Raw genomic sequence first — 12,099 nt, forward strand, 5'->3', positions numbered from 1 at the left:
TCGTTGCTATGAACTGAAATACTGCTCCGGTGCTGGCACACATGCATTCACTCTTTATTTATCAGTTCTATTTACCTACAGAGTATCACCAGCAATCACAAAACTGCGTCTGTCAGTAGCCTACTCTTGACATATTTGTAACTTCAAGTCTGCAGCACACAGACTTCGCTGAAATTTAGCACAAATCTGTCCAAGTGTGTGCTTTAGAGTGAGAATACCTGCGCGTAAGAAACAACAGTTGGTAGACTCCGCTATCGCGATATATCGCGCCAAAGAGCAGTTACACTGTAACAATGTAGCTCGTACGAGTCGACTTAGATAGCAGATTTCAGTTTTATACGAGACGTGCAGTGCTTTCTACCCGAGTATTCGTTATCCTAGTTATATTTGTTGTATACCTACCAAGATACATCATCCAAATGAAATAAACACTGAAACTGGTCCGTTACTTCTATCAGGAATGTAAACCTGTATTTAATGAGCTTCACGACATGGGAAACGAGAAGAAAAAAAAACGATGTTGGTAACCTTGACCTCAAAGACCATGTGGCTTTCTTTGTTAAACGCACCTAGTCGAGACATGCCAAGATCTTCTTAAATAATGCAATACTGATGGTGTAATTTTGGTGGCAAAACAGATTTCTCCGAGTCGTGACTGCTATAGTGAGTAATATGGGCGCGTTGGCTGCGTCAGGAGATGCAGTCGCTGTGCGCTGCAGACGGAAGGGGGAGAATCGTGACTGACTGCTGGAGACGTCCGCAGACGAAACAACCACCCAACAAAATCATCTTAATGGCATCTGGGCAAGATATTTACACATGCTATCTCTCTAGCCCGTTACTCTTTGTGTTGAGCCACCTCAACCTCCCCTTGCACCACCGAAGACATGAGAAGAATATCTGTGATTAAGGGAAGGGAGGGAGGATCTGGGTTTGGGATGAGTTCCGACTGGTGTGTGTGTGTGTGTGTGTGTGTGTGTCTGAGAGAGAGAGAGAGAGAGAGAGAGAGAGAGAGTGTTTGTGTGTGTGTGTGAGAGAGAGAGAGAGAGAGGGAGAGAGTGTGTATGTGTGTGTGTGTGTGTGTGTGTGTGTGTGTACCGGGCGGGGAGGGGGGTCCAGATATAGATCGTGACCCTCCCACCTAGTACAGTTTCTTGTATATAGTTCCAAAAAGGGATTGCCAGAGACTTTGTGGTGCATTTTTGACAAATGATTGCTATGTGGATATAGGAACAGGAATTCTCTGGTAAGTAACATTCAGCTACCAATTCTACATAGACTAGGTCTGTTATTCTAAAGAAACCAATGGTTGCTTGCCATTTAATATTACTTTTATGTTGCAGTTACTTGAACTTGTTGATGTCAAAAGTAAGACTAGCAATGATAGCCTAGTAAATACATAAGTAAAATTCTTTAAGTCTTTGGTGTTGTTGTTGTTGTTTTTTTATTTTTATTTTGCTGTAGCAACATGTGCTACATTATTAAATGACGTTTTATTCAAGATAATGCTATTTAATTTGTAAATGCATGTAACACATCCAGTTTCCATTCATCAGTAAATGACTGAGACTATGAAGTTTTAGCAACGTTTATTAAAAGAGTGTGAATTATTGTGCAGGTAGTTTATGGAGACCCCCGTGTCCCCACTCAATGGTATCAGCCAGTGAACTCTCTGTGGTCATGCAATGAAACTGCTTCAGAAACCTGTCTTGTTGTTCTCGTCGTGTGGACGGTGATTTGGTGGTCTGCTCTCTTGAATTACATGCACAATCCTGGGAAGGGGTGTCTCGAACCTGTTTATTCATGCTCATTTGTTTCTAAAGCCTGAGCTCTGGCGGTATACCGTCGCTCATAGGGTTGTCTTAACCAGATCGCAGTCGTGAATGCATACTACTCTGTGTGCTGTATTAGCATCACGAAACACTCTGAGACGTGACTGGACAATATTTTAATGTTACATTTTTAACATAGTTTTATACGAATGTCTGGTCATTTGCACCAACTAGGATGCAATTTGATTTTCCCTTTCTTTCTTTCTCTCTCTTTTTTTTTTTTTTTTTTCAAAAAGGGGGGTCCCTATATGAGCAAGACACCGATTGGTGGATGACGATTTTTTGTTTGGACCAATAAGATTCCTCGCTGCTCCCTATTTATTGCGGGCAGATTACAGACTGCTCTCTTCCCACCCAGAGCACTCCAGCGGCACTATCTGCTCATGGCTCTACTAAGCGATAGCTCGAATGAGGGGATATGTGACATTTTGGCTGCAACAAAAGCATCGCACCGCAAAGAGAAAGAGAGACCGTGCCGGTTTTCTTGCACGCGTGCAGATGTATTATGTATTATAGTCATACTCTGCAGCGCGCTAGGAGGGCTGAAAAGGGGGGAAATAGGAGGGAAATAAACTAACAGCAAAGGAGTGTATTCAGGACCGTGGAGAGCGCTCGCAATCAACGCACTGGCTTTTGGATGTTGAACCCCCGCCCCCTCCCCCTGTGCTCGTAGAATGTGAATGAGTGGGAATACACTTTAGGCACGGAGAAGCCTTCAGTGCCTCGGCTTACCGATATCTGGATACACACAGCGCGATGTAGGAAACAAGCAAGACCGAAAGCGCGAGGCACCTGGATGTCACTGTTCGATGCCATGGACTTAATCTGCAAGCGGACTGAAATTTGTCTTTCGCGAATCTTTTTGCGGTCTGGGCTTGCTGTTCATATGTATCTAGCTGGGAAGCCCTTACCCCAAAAAGCATTTGCGGAAGACGCATTCGGCGAATTTACATCGGAAGAAGCTTCACAGAGCCCTTGGACTTTATATGTTAACAGTTATTATTATTATTATTATTATTATTATTATTATTATTATTATTATTGTGTACCTTATTTGACGATTTTTTTCCCCATTGCCGCTGTGTGTTGCGGCTCCAATGTGAAAGCCGAACTTTTCCACCACACACTTAACGTTTTTCTATCGCGAATGCGATTGCAGAAAGTCACCCAAACATCACAAATCCACCAACGGGTTTCCAGCTCGCACGTGGGAAAACACAAAGGTCCGTTTGGGGGGGGGGGTTGTTTGGCAGGAGGGGGTGGGAGTAGGGTATCTTGTTTGGGTACTTTGAAAGAAACACAGTTTAAATGACCCCACCCCTTTTGCAACAATTTTTACACACGTTTAGTCACTATTATAGATGCACACGCCGATTCATGGTATCATAATTTTAAATAATCAGCATATAAATAACAGGGTACCAACGTGTGGAAGTGAAGTACAGGCGTCACTGTGAGTCTGTACGTCATTCTAGGGGCCCCGAGAAGATTCCTCCCTTCCAGTAGGCTAATTCATTTCTCTCTCTCTCTCTCTCTCTCACACACACATACACTCTCACAAACACACTCTCTCACATACACACACACTCTCCACTCTCTCTTTCTCTCTCTCTCTCTCTCTCTCTCTCTCTCTCTTACACACACACACACACACACACACACACACACACACACACACTGCTCACGGCAGTTGTAACACCCCTATGAAATCAGAAATCAGACACCCCATCATTTCCAGTTCATACAATCATTCCCAGTCATTGAGTAACCCTACACTCATGATAATAAAGATTTTGACAACTGTCTGGAGCCAAGGAAGCAAAGCAAGTTTGTGGTGTGTGTGTGTGTGTGTGTGTGTGTGTGTGTCAGAGTCACAATGACCCTAAAGTCGTGCTCTCAGTATGTCCAATGAGCCACCAAATCTTACATAACTTGTGGCTATAATTTTATTTCTCGTGGGAACTTCTCCATTTGTAGCTAGGATTTAACCTTATAGTGGCCCCTAAGTGAAAACAGTTGTATTATTTAGTCACCTAGGTGTAAAACTGGCATTATTTTAAACCAAGTCTCGCTATTACCTGGCTATAATCTCGCTGTGATTATGATCCCGTTATGCCTTTTGATGTAAAAAAAAAAAGAAAGAAAGAAAAAAGGAATGTAATCTCTCAAATTCAATTCAATTTATAAGTGAAATATTATCACCACTCATGACTAGGTTGTATACAGTATACTTAATTAATGTAATGTCTGTATTAATGTAAAGAATCAATATTCCTGTTTTTGTAGCAATAAAACCCTGGAGTTCAAACAAATTGGTAGGTAACATATAATGATGGCCTCGAATACGACAACTTGGCTTGCATTCATTTGTGCATATGTAAAGTTGGTCAATGAAAGCGCACGAGGGCAGCGAAAGTTGATAAAGGCCATGCTGCCATAATGCCATTGAATAAACATAACTAATCGAGACTGCATTGAATTAATCAAAACATTTATTTTGTACAAAGATTAACATGGTCACATAACGTCATCGTATAAGAGCCAAATGGTTCAGAGGAATGAGAAGATGAGCTATCATTAAATTAATTTCTGTCGCTTCTGAGCTGACCACAAGGGAAAAAACGGTGTAAAGGCCTAAATCCTGGGTGACACACAGCCCTTTAGACACACCACTACATCATGAACTTCCCTCATCCAAACAACATGTCGTGTCATGACGCAACACTCACGAGGGACTCCAAACATGTTTTTTTGGTTTATTAATAGAAATAGCATTTTACCTGAAACGTGACACTTGAGAGAGTGCAGGGATGTAATGCTTTTTTTCTTAATTAAAGTGAACATATGATGAGCCTTATATTAGAGATCATGTCTTGTGTATCATGTCTTACTTATTAGTTGTCATCATATAAGTTATATCCTGTAGCCTAGTAAAGGTGCAGAGAAGTTCTATGAAAGGTTCCTCACGCAGACTTATTCAGGTCGTCTCTCCCCTGTGCTTTCAATTCTTAAATACTATTTTTTAGCCTGACAAAGTAAGAGAAGTAGCTCAAAATATATGTATTGTTTTCGGGGTTTTTTTTTAAACTATACTGTACCATAATGTATGAGTGTTATGTGAGTTAATTACAGATGATCTACTCTACTGTGTTTCAAAAAAGGGAGAGGAAAAAAGAAAGAAAAACTTTCAGAAATTGTTGCATCATCGTATTAGGCGCACTAACAAATATCAGATAATTATATTGTATTTTTTTCTAAGAATATAGTTGAAATGTGAGATAATGACCCATGCACATCCTCCGATATGTGAGCGCACACACCAACCCCTGTGTGTCCATACGGGCACAGCACACACACACTCATTTGCTGTTGTATGAGAAGTTGAAACCTTTGTGTGTGTGAGTGTGTCTCTCTCTCTCTCTCTCTCTCTCTCTCTCTCTCCCTCTCTCTGTGTGTGTGTGCAGAGGAAATGTCGTTATTCGTGACTCGGTAAAGCGCAGAACTTTGTCACAGCTTTCTATATTTATACCGAAGAAAAAAGATATGGATGTCATATATGTGACGATATATACATATATTATATATATGATGATGTATAAGTATACTGTGTGTGTCATATACTGTATGTGATGATGTGAGTGAAGGGAAGTAGTCTGTACTGTTCATTCAAGATTTTGGCCATCCAGCAACTGTTAAATACGGTAGACTTTGCACTTTGTATCTGCATTCAAGGCTAAACTGTGTTTTGTTTTGTTTTTTTGTAGGGTTTTACAAAAACATTTGGAAGGAGTCTAGTCACTAAAGACGTCTCAGAGTCTTCTTCATGCTGCCCCATGCACATTATTCACCTCTGTAAGTGTTTTATTATTAAAAATCAAGCTATTGCGTTCTCGTTCCTTTCTCGTGAATACACTGTATTCCATTGCTCCTTCTGTTATTAACATTTCAGTATCTTGTTTGATTAATGCCATACAGTGAGGGAAAAAAGTATTTGATCCTCTGCTGATTTTGTACGTTTGCCCACTGACAAAGAAATGATCAGTCTATAATTTTAATGGTAGTTGTATTTGAACAGTGAGAGACAGAATAACAACAAAAAAATCCAGAAAAACGCATGTCAAAAATTTTATAAATTAATTTGCATTTTAATGAGGGAAAAAAGTATTTGACCCCCTCTCAATCAGAAAGATTTCTGGCTCCCAGGTGTCTTTTATACAGGTAACGAGCTGAGATTAGGAGCACACTCTTAAAGGGAGTGCTCCTAATATCAGTTTGTTACCTGTATAAAAGACACCTGTCCACAGAAGCAATCAATCAGTCATATTCCAAACTCTCCACCATGGCCAAGACCAAAGAGCTCTCCAAGGATGTCAGGGACAAGACTGTAGACCTACACAAGTCTGGAATGGGCTACAAGACCATTGCCAAGCAGCTTGGTGAGAAGGGGACAACAGTTGGTGCCATTATTCGCAAATGGAAGAAGCACAAAAGAACTGTCAATCTCCCTCGGCCTGGGGCTCCATGCAAGATCTCACCTCGTGGAGTTGCATTGATCATGAGAACAGTGAGGAATCAGCCCAGAACTACACGGGAGGATCTTGTCAGTGATCTCAAGGCAGCTGGGACCATAGTCACCAAGAAAACAATTGGTAACACACTACGCCGTGAAGGACTGAAATCCTGCAGCGCGCGCAAGGTCCGCTGCTCAAGAAAACACATATACATCCCCGTCTGAAGTTTGCCAATGAACATCTGAATGATTCTGAGGACAACTGGGTGAAAGCATTGAGGTCAGATGAGACCAAAATGGAGCTCTTTGGCATCAACTCAACTCGCCGTGTTTGGAGGAGGAGGAATGCTGCCTATGACCCCTGGAACACCATCCCCACCGTCAAACATGGAGGTGGAAACATTATGCTTTGGGGTTTTTTTTCTGCTAAGGGGACAGGACAACTTCACCGCATCAAAGGGACGATGGACAGGGCCATGTACCGTCAAATCTTGGGTGAAAACCTCCTTCCCTCAGACAGGGCATTGAAAATGGGTCGTGGATGGATATTCCAGCATGACAATGACCCAAAACACATGGCCAAGGCAACAAAGGAGTGGCTCAAGAAGAAGCACATTAAGGTCCTGGAGTGGCCTAGCCAGTCTCCAGACCTTAATCCCATAGAAAATCTGTGGAGAGAGCTGAAGGTTCGAGTTGCCAAACGTCAGCCTCGAAACCTTAATGATTTGGAGAAGATCTGCAAAGAGGAGTGGGACAAAATCCCTCCTGAGATGTGTGCAAACCTGGTGGCCAACTACAAGAAACGTCTGACCTCTGTGATTGCCAACAAGGGTTTTTAAACCAAGTACTAAGTCATGTTTTGCAGAGGGGTCAAATACTTATTTCCCTCATTAAAATGCAAATCAATTTATAACATTTTTGATGTGCGTTTTTCTGGATTTTTTTGTTGTTATTCTGTCTCTCACTGTTCAAATAAATCTACCATTAAAGTTATAGACTGATCATTTCTTTGTCAGTGGGTAAACATACAAAATCAGCAGGGGATCAAATACTTTTTTCCCTCACTGTATGTGATGTGAAAATGCTCAAAGATATGACATCCAGTATAGGTCAGTTAAAGTTGTTAATTACTTAGACCAGCCCGTGACACTTTTTTTTCTCTTTTTTTTTCTTTTTTATAAAGGGGCATATAGAATGCATATCAGGTAATCAGGGAATTATCACTTATCAGGTAATCAGGGAATTATCAGTTATTACTATCACTGATAGTATCAGAGCTGGGTGGGGTCCACATAAGAAGTGCCCTGTGTTGTAATTCATACTATCTGAGGTTTATGATATATAACAGAGTTTGAACAGTGCTAAATATGATGATATTTTTAGCAGATGAACAGATAATGTGGACTTAATGACAGTGAGAATCATTCTTTCAATAATTCTTTACTTAATCTATCTTTAAGTATTACAGCCTTGATTGTTGAAATACAATTTATTTTTGTGCATTTTGCACTTAATATACTACTTAGTGAAAAATAATAATACGTGGTCATGTTTACACTCGCACACACACACACACACACAAGCATGCATGCACGACGGACGACTAACAGGTCATGATGGCCTGGCTGAAGGCTTCACTTGAGAAGCATGAGTGAGGATATGTTACAAGAGATACAGTACCTGTCATCATTTTAATATTTAGCTCTAACATATTGTTCCCAATTATATTTTAACAATCCTGAGTATTTCGGTACCTCAGAAATGGTATACACTACCAGTCAAAAGTTTAGACACACCTTCCCATAGAAAGGGCATCTTCATTTTTATTATTGTCTCTTATTTTAGAACAACAATGAAGGCATTAACACTACAAAGTAACACACATGGAGTGACCAAGAAAAAAAAACACTTTCATATTTAACATTTTTTTTAAGATTCAGTATTCCTGATGAAGCTTTGCACACTCTTAGCATTTTCTAAACCAGATTCATGAAGCAGCTTCACCCAGGAGGCTTTTCTTAAAGTTCCCAAATAGGCTGAGCACTTGTTGAGCACTTGTCCGGAGTTCTAAATGAACTTGCTTGGGGAAACAATTTAATTTTAAGTAAAAACTACATGTTTTAATTAAACTACTTTTTTCCAGAAATAAATTTATACATGGCCAAAGGCTTTAAAGCTTTATGTCAAAATTAATTTAAGACAAATAAATATACATATTCAATCAAATGTGCCCAAACCTTTCACTGGTAGTGTATGTGAAATGTAAATGGACTATATATTTCATATGTGTGGAAAGAAATCTTGCAGTTGCATGGACAGTTTTTGATGTTCATCCACAAACCAAGTACTTTATTAAGGAATTTACACCACACTGGAACGATATGAGACATACAGAGTTTGTCATGGTGGGGATTAGTGAGTCTCTTACTGTGCTTGTAAAGTCTTTCAAAAACTTGTTCTAACTTCCATAAAATAAGTGACTCACTCCATAAATCAATTCAACTGAAAAATGTAATATGGAGAATTCTTTGGAAAGCGATGTATGTGTATTTAATGTATTTAAACACTTCTGAGAGAGAAAATTGTTTCTAGCTGCTGTAGCTCATTTCAGTGAGAAAAAAAAAAGCTTTCAGTTTTCTGCTTCTCTCCACATCTAATCAACTCAGTGAGGATTCAGTTCTCTGAGGCACAAGGCAGGAACTCAGTGCTCTCCACTGCTCTTATTATTCATTCATTCATCTGCTGTAGCCAGTTTATCCTGATCAGGGATGCGGTAGATGCAGAGCCTACCCCAGGAACACTGGATGAGAAGCATGTTTTTGGGAGGTGGAAGGAAACAGGATTTCCTTGAGGAAACCCACATATACACAGGGAGAACAAGTTCCTCCATTGACCCTTCTCTATCATGGCCCCCTAATAATCCCTGTCTCTGAACTGGCTACATCACTCTCTCCTCTCCACTAATAGCTGGTGTGTGGTGGGCGCTCTCTCGCACCATGGCTGCCGTCACATCATCCAGGTGAATGCTACACACTGGTGGTGGTTGAGTAGATCCCCCCCATATAATGTAAAGTGCATTGAGTGCCTAGAAAAGTACTGTATGAATCTAAGGAATTATTAATTATTATTAACAAGTGAAACTCTGCACCAACAGTAACCTGAGCTCAGGACTGAACTGGAGCTTTGAGGTGGCAACCATGCCGCCTGTCCACATTCTGATATAGTTCCAACTTCTTCATGCAAAACTTAGCATAACTTCACCAACAAATATCTATTAGAAAACAACATAATAGCTTTTAATTAATAGAAAAAAAAGCATGCACATGAAAAAAAGTTGACAGCCTATTCAACAGAAGAGCAAATAAATCATTTTAGCATGGAGTTAAGGTTACTTTAATGTAAAACATGTTATCTGAATGCATTCATTTAGTCTCTTGTTTCTTTTCAATGTCTTCTACTAGATGGTGAATCCTGGAAATCTGAAGATCCACAGATGTCATCTGAGGCACCACCTACAATTTTCTGCTTCTATTATCAGTAAATGGTACAGTACCCCTCAACACATCAATCCTTATTTGCAAATATTTTGACTTAATATTTTGTTGTTTTATATTCTTGTGAGAGGTATTCAGTCTTTTCATTCGAAAATGTAAAGCCTATACTAATATGGCTTGTTATTATATCTGTTATCAATTTTATTATTCATATATACATTTTATAGTTTGACCGGGACGATGGAGTTTATTAGTTGTCTCAGAATGATCTGTTAGCTTTTTCATTCCACTGTTCCCTGACAAACAGACTAAGATGTCAGATTGCACTATAAAGAAAGGAACGATTTCATGTCTATAAAGGGGACCAGTCCCTTTTACTAAAAGGAAGGCTGATAGCCACGAGTAGAGGAAATCAAAGTGTTCATTACAAGTTTGAATATATGAGTCCGAGAAGGTGCGACGGATGAGTCAGAAACATCGTAGCGGCCTCTTCTACTTTTGAGGGAGTCCTGTGACCGGATCTTAAAATTAATGTGCTTATGATGGTGATGCAAGTATGTAGTACAATTTTAAAACAAATTTAACATCTTATTCAGGCTTTTGTATGACTAGTGTAAGGGTAGTTATGCATCCAAGTAACTTTAATTATATTGCTTCACTGGCATTTGTATGTAATACAAATATACAGTATATGTTACATTTACATTTACATTTATTCATTTAGCAGACACTTTTATCCAAAGCGACTTACAAACGAGGAAATACAAGCAAAATGATATATCGAGCGGAGAACAATACAAGTGGTGCTACCATACAAGATTTATAATTGAGTTCTAGAAAAACTCATGTTATACATATTATACCTGGTTGTATGTTTTCTATTTGAATAGTTTTGATTAAACGTGTTTAGGTTCATTAGTTAAGCATGAACAGGACTTTATGAGTGAATTACAGGAGGCATTCAGATTAAACTCTGATTTCACATAAATGCAATGATAACATTTTCATATTATTTATGTTAATGATAAATTATCCATGTTTTTTTTCCTCAGTAACATTCTTCTCTACTAATCTATAGATTCCTGAATGAAGTAATGTCTGTCCACTGCAATTATTTAAAATCCCATTATTTAGTCACCCACAAAGAAGATGAGTTCTTTTTGAGTCTGGTTCCTCACGAGGTGTCTCCTTCATGTCGTCTCAGGGAGATTCCTTGCCACGGTCACCTCTGGCTTGTTCATTAGGGATTTCTCATCCAGATTTTTGTAAAGCTGCTTTGTAGCAATGTCTAGTATTAAAAGCGCTGTACAGATCAAATTTAATTGATCAAATTAATATCAAATTAATTCTAGATGCCACAGATGCCAAGGTATACAAAAGGTTACATTACATACTCAAGTGTATAATATGTTCACACATACATTACACATACATTAAACTTTTTCTTTTAAAACATGTTTAACATAGAATTTTTAAAACTGTGATTTAAATACATTTCTTTATGAATATTCTAAGCTATTCATTCTAATTACATACAGAGTGAATAAAATTAGCACATTTTATTATGATTGCAGGATTTTAAAAAACAGTGTAGTGTGGCGTAAGCAGGCATGCAGTGGTGGTTTATATTTGAGTGTGCCAAGAGCATGATACAATAAGTATCAGCAAATATGATGAAATGCACACAATCTCTAAATCAGTCTTGAATTTAATATGTGAAACTAATGAAGCAGAGCGAAGTTACATTTTTGGATTTGTAGAAGGCTTATCTGTGTCGTGTCGTGTGATGTAAGGGGTGTGTGTAAATTTATTAGTGGGTATGCATTTATTTAGATTTATTTAGTATTAATTTTCTTGTTTCAACCGTAGGACATTTCCATGTGCCAAGCATCCTGTCGCAGTACCATATCGCGTTTCTACAGAGAGCACAGAGAGCAAGACAGAGGAAGGGACGATGGTGGGCGTGTGCTGAGATTCAGAATGAAGTGGATGAATCAGTCAACACAGCTAGGTATAACCTGCTACCCATTTACCTCAAAGCAATGAAGAGAAAGGAATAAAATAATATTTAAATGACTAAACATATTAATAGTACACAGTATAGTGCACAGACTATTTGTTTTACTAATAGCATTATTTCTTTAAAGACTTAAATTTCTATTAAAATGAATAAAGCAAATTTTACTCTAATAAAAGAAGTCAGAATATTCTAGTCTCTATGCTTCACACATTTAAAAGGACAACAGCTCTCACTTTAGCATGA

General features: G+C 38.9%; 1 long non-coding RNA gene across 1 annotated transcript; it reads left to right on the forward strand.

Annotated features, from left to right (window-relative positions):
• Positions 1-875: 875 nt before the first annotated feature.
• LOC128618592 (uncharacterized) lies at positions 876-9,874 on the forward strand. Its single transcript, XR_008387755.1, has 3 exons — positions 876-1,246; positions 5,597-5,684; positions 9,804-9,874. It is a non-coding gene; the product is annotated as an uncharacterized LOC128618592 (long non-coding RNA).
• Positions 9,875-12,099: the final 2,225 nt, after the last annotated feature.

The sequence above is a fragment of the Ictalurus furcatus genome, chromosome 14 (assembly GCF_023375685.1).
Source record: "Ictalurus furcatus strain D&B chromosome 14, Billie_1.0, whole genome shotgun sequence".
Lineage (NCBI taxonomy): Eukaryota > Metazoa > Chordata > Actinopteri > Siluriformes > Ictaluridae > Ictalurus > Ictalurus furcatus.